The 13,052-nt window shown below is 38.0% G+C and overlaps 1 protein-coding gene and 1 long non-coding RNA gene across 2 annotated transcripts in view; one reads left to right on the plus strand and one right to left on the minus strand.

Annotated features, from left to right (window-relative positions):
• The window catches only part of Gdap2 (ganglioside induced differentiation associated protein 2), a 127,551-nt gene that overhangs the window by 43,079 nt on the left and 71,420 nt on the right, over nt 1-13,052 (plus strand). The window lies entirely within an intron of this gene.
• LOC143371792 (uncharacterized) lies at nt 8,672-9,725 on the minus strand. The gene is made up of 3 exons (XR_013086124.1): nt 9,638-9,725; nt 9,027-9,509; nt 8,672-8,836 (listed from the first exon to the last, which is right to left on the minus strand). It is a non-coding gene; the product is annotated as an uncharacterized LOC143371792 (long non-coding RNA).

Consider the following 13,052-nt stretch of genomic DNA (forward strand, 5'->3'; position numbering starts at 1 on the left):
AAAAATAGCGATGCATGTATTGCCCCAAGCTCGTGCAACACTCGCGTAAATGTTTAAAGAATTTAGAATTATTTTGTTGCAACTATAGTACAAACGTAACGTATATAATAATAAGAAAAATACGAAATGATCAGAAAAGTGGACATGAGCAGAAATTGGGACGTTCACCTTAAGCCCCGTTACGCACTTGCGACCAGTCGCTGACGACCACGAGGTACACGGGGACATATGAGTTCGTACGCACTTGTCGCGGCGGCCAGCGAGTTGTCGGCAACCACGAAAACGTGAGCGATGGACGTGAGACCAAGTGGTCGCGGCGACCAACGAGATGCCTTGATTCAAATGCATGCGTTCACACGACGAGCGACTTTGTTGACGACTTAATACACCTGCAAGCAACGAAATGAGTTTCGATACGCAGAAATTTATTTTGCAAATTGAATCTCGAAACGCAATTTGGGACTTGTCATATATTGAATACTCCAATCGTGACATTCAAAAAAATAATAACAAGAAATGGTGCATTTATTTGGGAATGAGAAAGCCAGGAAACATATCCTCTCTTACGGCGTTCTTACAATATAGGATGCACCCAATATGACCTCTTCTTTTTTTTTCAATGTACTTCATAATTACTACAATCTCCTTGACGTCCATTCTGTTCGGCGCTTTCTACGAAACGGATAGGTATCGAGTTGCTCGATCTGGTCGCTTCGTTTGGTTGCCCGAAATGTGGTCTCTCGGCGACCGAGTTGCCGGCGACTGGTCGCAAGTGCGTAACGGGGCTAAAACTCGCGCGAGAAGCTCTCAAGAGTATTTGTCGCAAGTGGACATTACGGCCGGTCGGTTTCGGTGTGACTTAAGCAATATAGGGTAAAGGACCCAATTGCTGACACCTAACCAATTACTGTTACCTTAAGCTATTTTACTTAAAATAACGAATAAATAAACGTTGCAAAGTCATACACAAAAAAATTATGTAATTCAACCTATAATCTATACTATAGATGTAGGACTTTCCCCTAGGGTAAAGGACCCAATTACTGACACCTAACCAATTACTGTCACCTTAAGCTATTTTACTTAAAATAACGAATAAATAAACGTTGTAAAGTCATACATAAAAAAAATTATGTAATTCAACCTATAATCTATACTATAGATGTAGGACTTTCCCCTAGGGTAAAGGACCCAATTGCTGACACCTAACCAATTACTGTCACCTTAAGCAATTTTACTTAAAATAACGAATAAATAAACTATAGTAGATAATCTATAGTATAGATTATAGGTTGAATTACATAATTCATTTTGTGTATGACTTTACAACGTTTATTTATTCGTTATTTTAAGTAAAATAGCTTAAGGTGGCAGTAATTGGTTAGGTGTCAGTAATTGGGTCCTTGACAACGTTCAACACGTTACCCGTAATTAGACGGGTCGCATGCGACATTTTGCCTGAGGCTTTGCCTCACAATCAGTGGAATCGCACCGCCAGCTCCCGCGGTTCGTTTAAAAACCCCGGTTATTTGCAACGGTCGAGCGCGTCATCGTTTGTTTAGGCTCGTAAGTTACGAGTCGAGCGCGGTCACCCTCAACCGTTTCCGCGACTGGGCCCGTCTTTGGGCGAATCAAATAGTCTAACCGCTAACTTTGAAAGAAGGAGTCGCAAATTGCCTACCGCTGATATCGCGACGTCGCTATCGCCGCGCCTCACGTTATTGTCCGAGATCACGGATCACAGCATCCCACTTTGTTAAATCCGTTATATCACCCACTGTATGTTTTGTCAATTCAGGTTGCGTCATTCGTGGATTTGTTAATAAACTGTTATCGTGCTTTGGAATTCGTATTGTGTATGTTGTGCTCGTGATCCGAAACCTTGCCGGCAATTTACTAATAATTCGCTGTACGCACAGTGGGTTGGTACGTGGACAGAAATTGAAGAATCAAATATTTTGCGGGTTGATATTTATCATCTAATGTTCAGTTATTTGCCATCTTAACTTGGAAATTAATTACTTCAAGCGTTACTCGCAATTCATACACGGTAAAGTTAGTTTTTTGTTTGTATTTAGACCTTAAGAATATTTATTAATCTTGGCTCACTTTGTTAACCATGGATTCTAGTATTATGGATATGTGCGCTTCAAAATTATTGTTTAGACTTATGGCCCTACTGATCATTGGAAAACTTCTTAGTCCCGAGAATGAAAATTTTATTTCAACCGACTTTTTAAAAAATACGTAACAAAACGTATGCGTGATTTTTTTATATTTGGTGCGCCTAACTTTATACTTTATGACAATAACGTCCTTATCTGCTGCTACCTGCGATTATTTGAGAAATAAATTTTTTAGAAAGAAGTGTGCAGATCAAGAATTCTAATATCTTTGAGAAGTGGATTTCTTTAGACCAGAGCAAAAAAATTGATGGAACTTATGACCACATTTTGATACTTTTAAATATAAAAGAGTGTCCGGAAATGATTGACAACGATTTGAGGAAAAAGTACAGCCTTTTTACTTGACTATTCGTATGTCCAAGAAAGCTTATTACATATTTAAAATATTTTAATGAAAAAATTCTGACTTCAAATGCACGTGATAAAAATAATTTCATCAAAAAATATTTTCAACAAAAATTAGTCAGTAAAAAAATCAACAACACCTCAATGCTTTTAATGAAACTGTATATTTTATTATATGCCAATCGATGCATCTTTATATCCTCTTTAAAAAAGTATTAAAGTATTTAGACATGACATAATTATATTTTGCGATTCGTGAATACATAGAGAAACGTTCGAAGAAAATTCATGCCAAGTGCCAGCTCATTCTATCATTTTATACACCATCTACAGGGTCAAATACAAAAGAGGGACGAAAGAGTGACCCAAAAAATAGCCTCCTTTTGGTCCCACGATTTTGGAACTGAATTTTATGCGATACGATACCTTATGATGAGACATCAATCACGCGAAATTTTTAAGTTGACGTGACAATTAGTTTCTGACGAATGAAATTAGATTTTCAAAATTCACGAAAAAAAATAAAAATCATGAAATATAAATGACTGTGTAGTGGGTGCTTTTTTTAAATATCGTCCACCATATTGAATTGGCCATTGTGAGTTTTGCTGACAGCTAACAATGAATTTGAACTTAGATTTTCAAAATTCATAATGGCCGATTCAACATGGTGGGCGATACATTAAAAAAAGCACCCACTACACAGATATTTATATTTCACGATTTTGATTTTTTTTCGTGAATTTTGAAAATCTAAGTTAAAATTCGTTGTTAGCAGTCAATAAAACTCACAATGGCCGATTCAATATGGTGGACGATATATATTTAACAAAAAAACACCCACTACACAGACATTTAAATTTCTTGATTTTTATTTTTTTTTCGTGAATTTTGAAAATCTAAGTGAAAAATCTCTCCGTGCAGGGGTATAGCGCCGCGGTCAACCTTCTCGTAGCTAAATATTTTGAAATTGAGGCGGGTACGAGACCAGTCCACATTGTTTTCAAACCTCAGTACAGTGATCTGGGGTGCGAGTGGTAAACCGCTCATAAAAGCGGAGCGCGCGGCTCGCTTACCTGTGCCGGGAAATTCCGCACAGCTCTTTGCGACGTTAATTAGAAAGAGACCATCCTAAAATTTTCGAAGCTCGGGCATCACTGCTATCCAGCGGTCGCTGGCAGCACTGCGAACGTCGGGCCGATGAATAGTTGTAGTGGAATGCGTCCGTGAGGCGGTGTTGCCATTTCGTCTGTTCGCGCGCGCGTGGGTTGCAGTTTTAACGGATGACCCTGTACATTTTTCTACTTTCTTTTACAAAATTTAAAATTTGCTTGTAATTTATATTTTAATATCTCTATCTGATACTATAGCCTAAATAATTAAATTCACATTAATTATTTATACAGAATAGTACATAATGTCATAATATTTTTTTATTTTATTACACTTGGGAGGGGAGGCGATCGCCCCTATAGCCCCCCCATGGATCCGCCCTTGGTGACACATGTTCTACGGCTTGTCGCGGAACATTTACGTTTGTTATTTCGCTATAAAGTCAGGCAGATAATTCAATTTCTTTTAGCACGTTGGCTGACCCAATACTTTTGTGATTTAGGGTGGTTCAGTAAGGTAAAAATTGCACGGCGCTTTTTCACGAGCGTTTGTGTTGAAACATACTTCTCGTCGACCAATAAAGGCTTCCATACACCCCACGTATACGTTGTATATCGATAAAGCGCGATCACCGCGACGAATAAAGTGTGTCGCCTGTCTTTATCGATGTGCAACTGCCGAGAAATTAGAGGATCGTTACTGCTGTCCAAACACGTCATTCCTTCGAGAGATAACCCAACGATAACTGTTCGTCGTCAATGCTCGAGTTGGCATCTTGTGATCAGTTTTGGGAACTTTCCATTGCCTGTGAGTGCGAAAGCAGGTTGAATTCGAAATTGTCGGGAACAAAGTGTTCTGCAAATGATGGATGGATTTTGATGAATTTGATATACGACGCAGTTGCCGTGAAATTACAGCAGCTTTAAGTTATCATTTTGCTGGGTTTAAATGTATTTAAAAAATATAGGTCATCAAAGTTTGCAATGATGTAATCCCCACTCCACTCCCCCAATTTCATGTCTATCTGCTACATCATATTCCCATTTCATGAACATCCCTGACATCAAGTGCATCAATTTCACGTGGGATCACCCGGAGTGTTCTGTAAAATTTATTTATTTATTAGATTCTATGTATATTATAATGGAAGACTCTGCTTTCAACTTGCACTTTCTTTTTAATTGAGCTCACAGTGCTTTAATAAGTGATCATATTATAGAAAACAGTCTTCTGACCCTCTGCTAGTCGATTTCTATTTTGTCCAAATTTCAAGTCGATTGACCGCACGGTTTTTGAAAAAATTGAAGTTAAAGTTGCGCTCTTATACACAGGCTGTTATGGGAGAAGCGATACAATTTCTATATAATGTTACACAGAGTCCTTAAAAATAGTGAGAATGTCTTAAAAAATGTTGCAATAAAAAGCTTAAGTATTCCTATGAAATTCTAAAAAAGAAAATGGTACACGAACCGTACGGTTTATTAGATAATTAAATAAATAGACAGCAATGTGCTCGTATTTTTGGAACTGCCTGTAGGAACTGTTTGAAACGTGGCAACGCTGTACGCCAGGTAGTTATCTATTCAATGTATACTTGTACAAAGGGTACAGTAAAAATTTGTAAAAACACTACCAAGCTGTAAATATGTATTTAGTAATTTGTTGCAAACCAGTACGAACGCGCAAAAGGACGCCACAAGTGTGAGATCGAAAGAGAAAGAAAGATGGACGCAAAGCGACGTTGCCGCATTTCACTCGCATATTTTACGCTACTTTTAATGAAAAAATTGTGTTTCTAGCTGCATTAAACATACTTTTTGTTTAATTGAATTCCAAAACAAACAGTGTAGTAATACTTTTATTAGGAATAGACATGTAAATAACATTTTTGTCTACATAATTTTTTATTTTTATTAAAGCTTTATAGAGCTCTCATGTATAAGCATATTCCTACCCAGGAGGCTACCATTCTCATTTGCGATTTTGGAACAGTGTTTCAGCTGCCACCTAGGCAGTTCCAATTTTTTCGAACTAAAATTCAATATGGCCGTGATCACGTGTTCATGATTCATCTGTAAAGGCTGGAACAGATACATCAATCCTATAAAAAATTCTATCGAAAAATCAGTTTGACAATAACAGGTATGTATATAGTTGAATATATATTTTGAATGTAGTATATGTCGTGACATAGCTCTATAAAAAACATTATAATTTAAAAAAATATTCTACATATACTACATTAAAAATATATATTCAACTATATACATACCTGTTACTGTCAAACTGATTTTCTAAAACTTATTTTTCGATAGGATCGTTTGGGTTTCGTACGGTACTAGCTCGCATCAATCAACAATTCACATATGCCATGCAATGCATATCAATGGCGTACACAGTAAATCCTGGAACAGACACGTCCAGTAATTTAGTCGAGTAGCGAGTAATTTATTAATTTACCATTGTTTTATTAAACTACTCAACTAAATTTTATTGTCCACACACGGTAAATTACTTGCTACTCGACTAAAACACTGGACGTGTCTGAACCACCATAAACACGTGATCACGGCCATATTGAATTTTAGTTCGAAAAAGTTGGAGCTGCCTAGGTGGCAGTTGAAACACTGTTCCAAAATCGCAAATGAGAGTGGCAGCCTCCTGGGCTTACCCCTCTCGCCTACTGCCCCGTAAGTGAGGTATCGAACCTCCTTAATAAGATTAAACATATATTCTGATAAAGTTATTAAATTTTTCTGAAAGATAAGTATGAATATTGAAAATCGTGTTGAAGTCGGTCAGTCGATGGCTCGACAGTTTTCTCGCATAAAATTTTAATAGTAGATTACTTCCATTCATTTAGTGATAAGTAGGCTAACAATAAATAGTAAACCATTTTTAATACACAATAGCTTCGTGAAAAATGTGTGCTGCGATACTACAATCAAACACTGATACTTCATTGGGTCGCATGATATGTATTGCATAAACACTTATTTTGCGCGTAAGAATACGTAGCAAACACAACTTATAATCAAGTGACGACGTAAAGGTGCGATCCAACGGCGCGTGGCTCTGTTTTACAACCGAGAGTCGACGAGTCATGGGCGTTCCCACGTCGTTTCAGCCGAGCTAGATTAGCATCTCCTTGACTCGTGCCACATTAATTCACCGATAACACACGGGAAGCCCAAGCCGAGCCGTGCGCACTGCGCCAGCCCGTTGGATCGCACCTTAAGACGTTCGGCCGATAAGATCATCAGCCGTCAACAAAAGACGTACGGCGAGGGTCCTCGGCTTCTAATGAAAAGACGCAGTTCCGTGTCAAGTGCTGTCAACTTTTATCCGCAAAAGGACACCCGTGTCGCAGAGAATGCCACTCCAAGAGTTCCCAATCTCCGTTCACGAATATACATACATACGTGGCGCCACGCTAATGGGCGAAAAATCGTTAATATCAGTAACCAACGGCCATTAGCGTCGCGGTTTTGATTAAAACCTCTTTCCTCTCGTTCAGACTCGTGATGCCTCCATAAAGCAATTAATAGATCGATGGCGCGGAATCTAGTGATCCTCTTTCCCCTTTAGTTTTTTTTTTTTTCGAGCTAGCTGTTTTCGCTTCAGCGGCGGAAATTGCTGGCTACAAAGGATTTGTTTGGAAGCCCCGCGTTATAGAACGCCCCGGATCGGAAAGGCTTCCATGGTGCATTCATCTGCTGTGCTTAACACATTCAAGTATGGCTGGTGTCGGTCACCGGTGGGTCACGATCCTTCGATACCATTTCTCGAGGTGACCAACAACAATTTTAGGTTACTTGCCCATGGGAATCGATGTAATCACGTTACAGTTTAATCTACTTTTTATTGCTTCTCACGTCTGGACTTGGTGTTCATGAAACTATGGGCGGTATTCTCAGTCGCTACTTATTCTTAAGCAAATGCTTAAGCATGCGGCATCCTCTACTAACCTAGTAGCTTAAGCATTTGCTTAAGAATAAGTAGCGACTGAGAATACCGCCCTATGTGACAAGGAAATTTTTTGGATATTATCAGTTATTCTGCAAGACACCCTAGATGGCAGTGGCGTATTTAGTGTAAACAGTGCCTAGGGCAAGCGTAGAATTTGCGTTCCCCCACTCCCCACTCCTCATTCCAATTCCATCTTTTCTGCTCTACTTCTTTGTTAAAAGTGTTCATCACACAAAACATTTTATTTAGAATTTAGATAATCGTTTTAAAGAAAGTGGTGCTGAAGGGCGGAAGAGACGAAAGTTGGAGGGAAATGAAGCCGAAAAGTGCAGCAAGTTTTTTTTTAAGCTTCTTTAAAGAGGCATCCGAAGCACACAAATAACAAGCGTAAACTACTATCATTAACCATGCAAATAAATTTATTCAAGAACACACTATTTCTTTCGGCTTTTTTTTTGAAAAAAAATGAGAGGAACCGTCGCCTAAAAAACATAAGTGTCCAATTAGCAACCGCTGATCTACAAGATAATTAAAAATTGCATTTATTATCAGGTAATTAGTTTACCATAAGAATATCGACGTCAACCATCGTGACTTACCGTTTGATAAAAAGCGTACGCTCCACCATGTAACGAAAGTTAAAGTATCATGTTATAACTTTTGCTCGTTCGTGTGTACTCGCAGTAATGAAGGATTCAACAACCCATGTAATATCGATTACCGGTTCCGTTCATGTTTTTCATGCATGATATGCAATTGAGAAAGTAAACACGTGCGAGAAAGGAATATGAGAATGTTGATTTTTCACAGAAATCATATGGGCAAAGGAGTAATAGTTCCCAGCGTATTGCCAAGAGCAATTTATATGCTTCGTAGAATTCGTTTATATCGTGCACGTGGATAAGGAAACAAATATAACATGAGAAAAACAATTGAGTATTTTTAGACGACAAATAAATACACTTCTGCAATATGTCCCATTTTTTGTGCGTTTGTACATCGATGGCTTAGTGCACACATATTGTATGACCACTTTTTTTTATGAAATTTGGGTTTTTATATGCAGCAAATAGTTGTTGATTGTTTCTTTATGCTGTGTAAAAATCACATTTTTATCTTTTTTATAAATGTGTCAAAAATAATATTTTTGTTTATTGTATGTCCCTGAGTCTATTATGCTGGGTGCAGAAATGGCGTATGTCCATGCCAGAGGACAAACAATACTTGTGCATAGTGACTTTCTTGATTTCCATGATATGGCACAACGTGTTATGCTGCATACTACAATAAATCAAAATAAAGAAAAAGACAAATGGCTAAAAATCAAGTGGATGCGGTTTGAAAAATATAAACTATTTCCAGCAATTTGATATTGCACAATCTTCAAAAGCTGGACGAAAATATTCTTGAAACAATGTGACAATAAATAAAAAATTTCAAAAAAGACTTCCTATATCTATCGCGAAGAAAAACGATCTTCTGTGTCTTTTAAACAACGGATTTATTCCTGAATACTGCAAGGCATTTATCAATAGCGTACCATCAGCAAAATCACAACGTGATGTAATTCTAATCCCCATGGACATTGACAGAAATTAAAAAACTACGAAAATGACAACTGCGAAAATGAAAACGACTGATTACTTTTTTATTCCTGTTACTTTCAAAATAAATATAATATTGGTTTACGTGAGATTATTTCCAGTTATTATTCCTTTCATTCATTTTTATACAATACCGTTCAGTACAGTATGTCCTCCTTTGTACTTGGCTACATATAGCATGTCCATCTTCGAAGTATTATTATCGAATTATTATTATAATTTTGCAGATTCTAACTTATACTACTAATTATATATTTTCAGTGATACCTATATTACATATATATATATAATACTTATATATAATACTAGTTATATATATGTAATTAGTATTATATATATATAACTAGTATTATATATAAGTATTATATATATATATATATATATATATATATATATATATATATATATATATGACAATACAATAATGCAAAAAGTATTTATTTAATTATAAAGTACCATTGAATGTTTGGACATGTTTTTCTTAAAAACGCTAAAAGTGGACATACAATTATTATGTGTGCACTAAGCCATCGATATGTAATATGTATTTGTCATAAGCAATATTAAGCTTTTGCCATAGTTTCATCCATTGTAAAGATATCGTCGATATCTTCTTAGATACAGTAGAGCGTCAGTTATCCGAACCTCGATTAACCGAACCGTCGTTTATCCGAACCAGTGCTGCATCATCGCTATCCCTATCACTACTTCGAACCAGTGGAGCGGTACCGATTGATTGACATTTGCGTAATATAAATTAAGGTAGTAGTACTCTTGTATTTAATAAATAATTTTAGGTGTAATTCCTATAGTTATAAGCTGTGTAAAGTACACGCATGCTTCATTCTCCGAACTGTTCGATTATCCGAACAATTCGAATTTCCGAACCACCTCGGTCCCAAGCAGTTCGGATAATTAACGCTCTACTGTACTCTATCTGTATAAATTCCTAGAATGATGAAGACCAAACATGTGTGCGAGTACGTGTAGAGGTAAAAGCACCAGTGAATTTGCTTAGCGTGCGTTCAAGAGGGAATTTTAATGAAAGGAGTTGTATGCATATCGCGTTGAATGGAATTGGCATAAACATGTATTCGCGATCTATGATGCTTAGTCATAATTGTAGGTACATACTCGCATTCTTGTGTTGGTTGATTCAGACTAATGGGGTTCCATTGTTAGGAAGTGGTATTGGGACTTTACATGAAAAGTATTCTTGTTACTTTGATTGTTCGGCTCTCTGTAAAGGGGAAGAAAATATGTAGTGTCTTTTTGTTTATAATACTATAGACTCTGAAGTGGTTAAAATTTATTTTACATTTACGTAATAGGTACATATAGGTACTTTGAGCAACACATGTATGTACATAGCAAAAAGGAACTGATCTTTATTTTAAATCCTGACTTCTTCAATTTCATTTGCTTCATGTGTACCAAGTCTGACGTTATAGCTACCAAATTATAAGGGGATATCTTACCCATCAATACATGTATGTCAGGTAGCAAACCGCCTTCAAGTGTTGAACATTCCTAAACTTACAAACATTGGAAAACTTGGGAAAAGCTCTAATTTTCAATCAAAGTCTTTCCAGTCACGTTCATTAATGTAAGCACATATATCAGTTCCGTCTCCGTTCCGATCCCGTTCCGTGTCACTCAGTTCACTAACGACTATTCAGAGGTATCCGCACTCTACAGCAGACCTGTTCTGGGCCCTGGTTAACAAAAATAATCAGAATTATATCACGTTTGGTGTCATCTTCATCAACAAAACACCAGCAATCCATTGCTGATACTTCTATGCAGATCTAGTACGCAATTTAGAAATTGGTATTTCCATTACTAAATGGCCTACTGCAGGCCTGCACTTTAGGGTGCAAATACCCCCTCAAGTTCTGGGACCCGGGCAACAGCCGAGGGCTGAACTGTTACCTTGCTAACCCTTGCGTGGGTTTTAGGAGAACTGCAAGAGTGTTCGCGCGCTCATACGCGTAAGGCCCAGCTATATGGACTCGTGGTACGATACAGTATGGACGCACGCACAGTCTTGCAGTTCTCCCGCAGCTCACGCTGTGGTTAGCAACATAACAGTTCAGCCCTCGGCTGTTGCCTGGATCCCAGAACTTGAGGCAGCGAAGTCCAGGTGGGCGGTCCGAGGACGCTAGCATCCATAGCGTCTTCTACGTGCTGCGTGGATGGGGTTGCTTGAAGCCAACGAAGCGGCGGGCATGCAACGGATAGGGAAAACTCTAGTAATGTGCGTGTAGGCTCGTACCCTTAAGGTGCAATTCCAGAGCGCGTAGCTCGCCGACTCGCGCTCACCAAGCCGTCTCGCCGAACCTGGGCGAGCTGAGCCGACTCGCCGAGGACGCGCCGTGGAACTTCACCTTTATGGCACACTACTAGAGTTTTCCCTATCCGTGGCATGCCTGCCGCTTCATTGGCTTCCAGCACCCCGTTCCACGCAGCACGTAGAAGACGCTGTGATGGTCTAGCCGGTCTAGCGTCCTCGTACCGCCCACCTGGACTTCGCTGACTTGAGGTATTTGCACCCTAAAGGGCATGCCTGCCCTAGGGGTTTAGGACCTCCGAAGCGGGCCATTGAGAGCTTCGATCTGAGAACCCCCTACCCCATTAGGGTCATAGGAAAAGGGTCCCATTGAACCGATTTCAAGACAGCGTTAAAGGGACATCCAGACGCTGATACATGTTGCAGTGAATCATTGATACAGGTTTCATGAAGCTTGCATCTTGCTCACGCGCCTAGCTGGTGAGCAATATGCCAGTTCTGTTTCTCATGCTGAAACACGGAAACCGATCTACAGACGTAGCAACATGTATCATGAAACCTATATCATGAAGCATGTATCAACTTGTCATGCAGCTTGCATCTTGCTCACCCTCCTGGCTGATGCCAGTTTCTTGAAACCTGTATCATGATGCTGATACATGTTGCTACGTCTGTAGATAGGTTTCCGTGTTGCAGCATCAGAAGCGGAACTGGCATCTTGTTCACCAGCTAGGCGCGTGAGCAAGATGCAAGTTTCATGAAACCTCTATCATGATGCATGTATCAACGTTTCACTACGTCATGTATCAGTGTCTGCAGGGCCCTTTAGTGAAAAAAAAAACAGGATAGTGTGGCCAACGATTTTAACTTTTAACGAATTTTAACCAGTATGAATACCGATTTGACACTGAAGGAAAAAGGTGTCACTGATACGGACAAGTGTGAACTACTCCATCCTAAAACAGGCAAACGCTATATATTTTACCACTGACACTGACGACACGGAACTGACACGAAACTAGGGTTTGTCGGTTTTTAAAACCCGTTTTTTCATAAATTTGTAAAATTCGAAAACCGGTATTTAAATTTAAAAAAACCGGTTTTATATACTAGACTTAATATGTAAAAATGAATAATTATTTGATTAAAAACGTTAACGTTTTGACTTGAAATCGCCTCGGACACAAGCATATTGTAGTAGGTAACAGTTTACTGTAAAACTAATCTTCATGTGTTCATATTTTCAGAAGAAAAATACTAAATGAAATAAAGATTTATAATTTATATTTTGAACGGATGTTAGTTATTTTAGTTTTTCCCCCATTTGGTTTGGAATGTTGTGTATTTTATTGAGTTATATTTTTGTAGATCCACAAATATTAAATGAAATAAAAAATTATACGGATTTTAGTTATTTTAATTTTTTTATTTATTTGGTTTTGTATAGAAAAAGTATATTTTATTTTGTTATATTTTTGTAATTCCATAAGTATTAAATAAACTGAAATTTGTTTAAATAAGTATTGATATTTATTTCCTATTTTA

Source organism: Andrena cerasifolii, chromosome 7 (genome assembly GCF_050908995.1).
Source record: "Andrena cerasifolii isolate SP2316 chromosome 7, iyAndCera1_principal, whole genome shotgun sequence".
Classification (NCBI taxonomy): domain Eukaryota; kingdom Metazoa; phylum Arthropoda; class Insecta; order Hymenoptera; family Andrenidae; genus Andrena; species Andrena cerasifolii.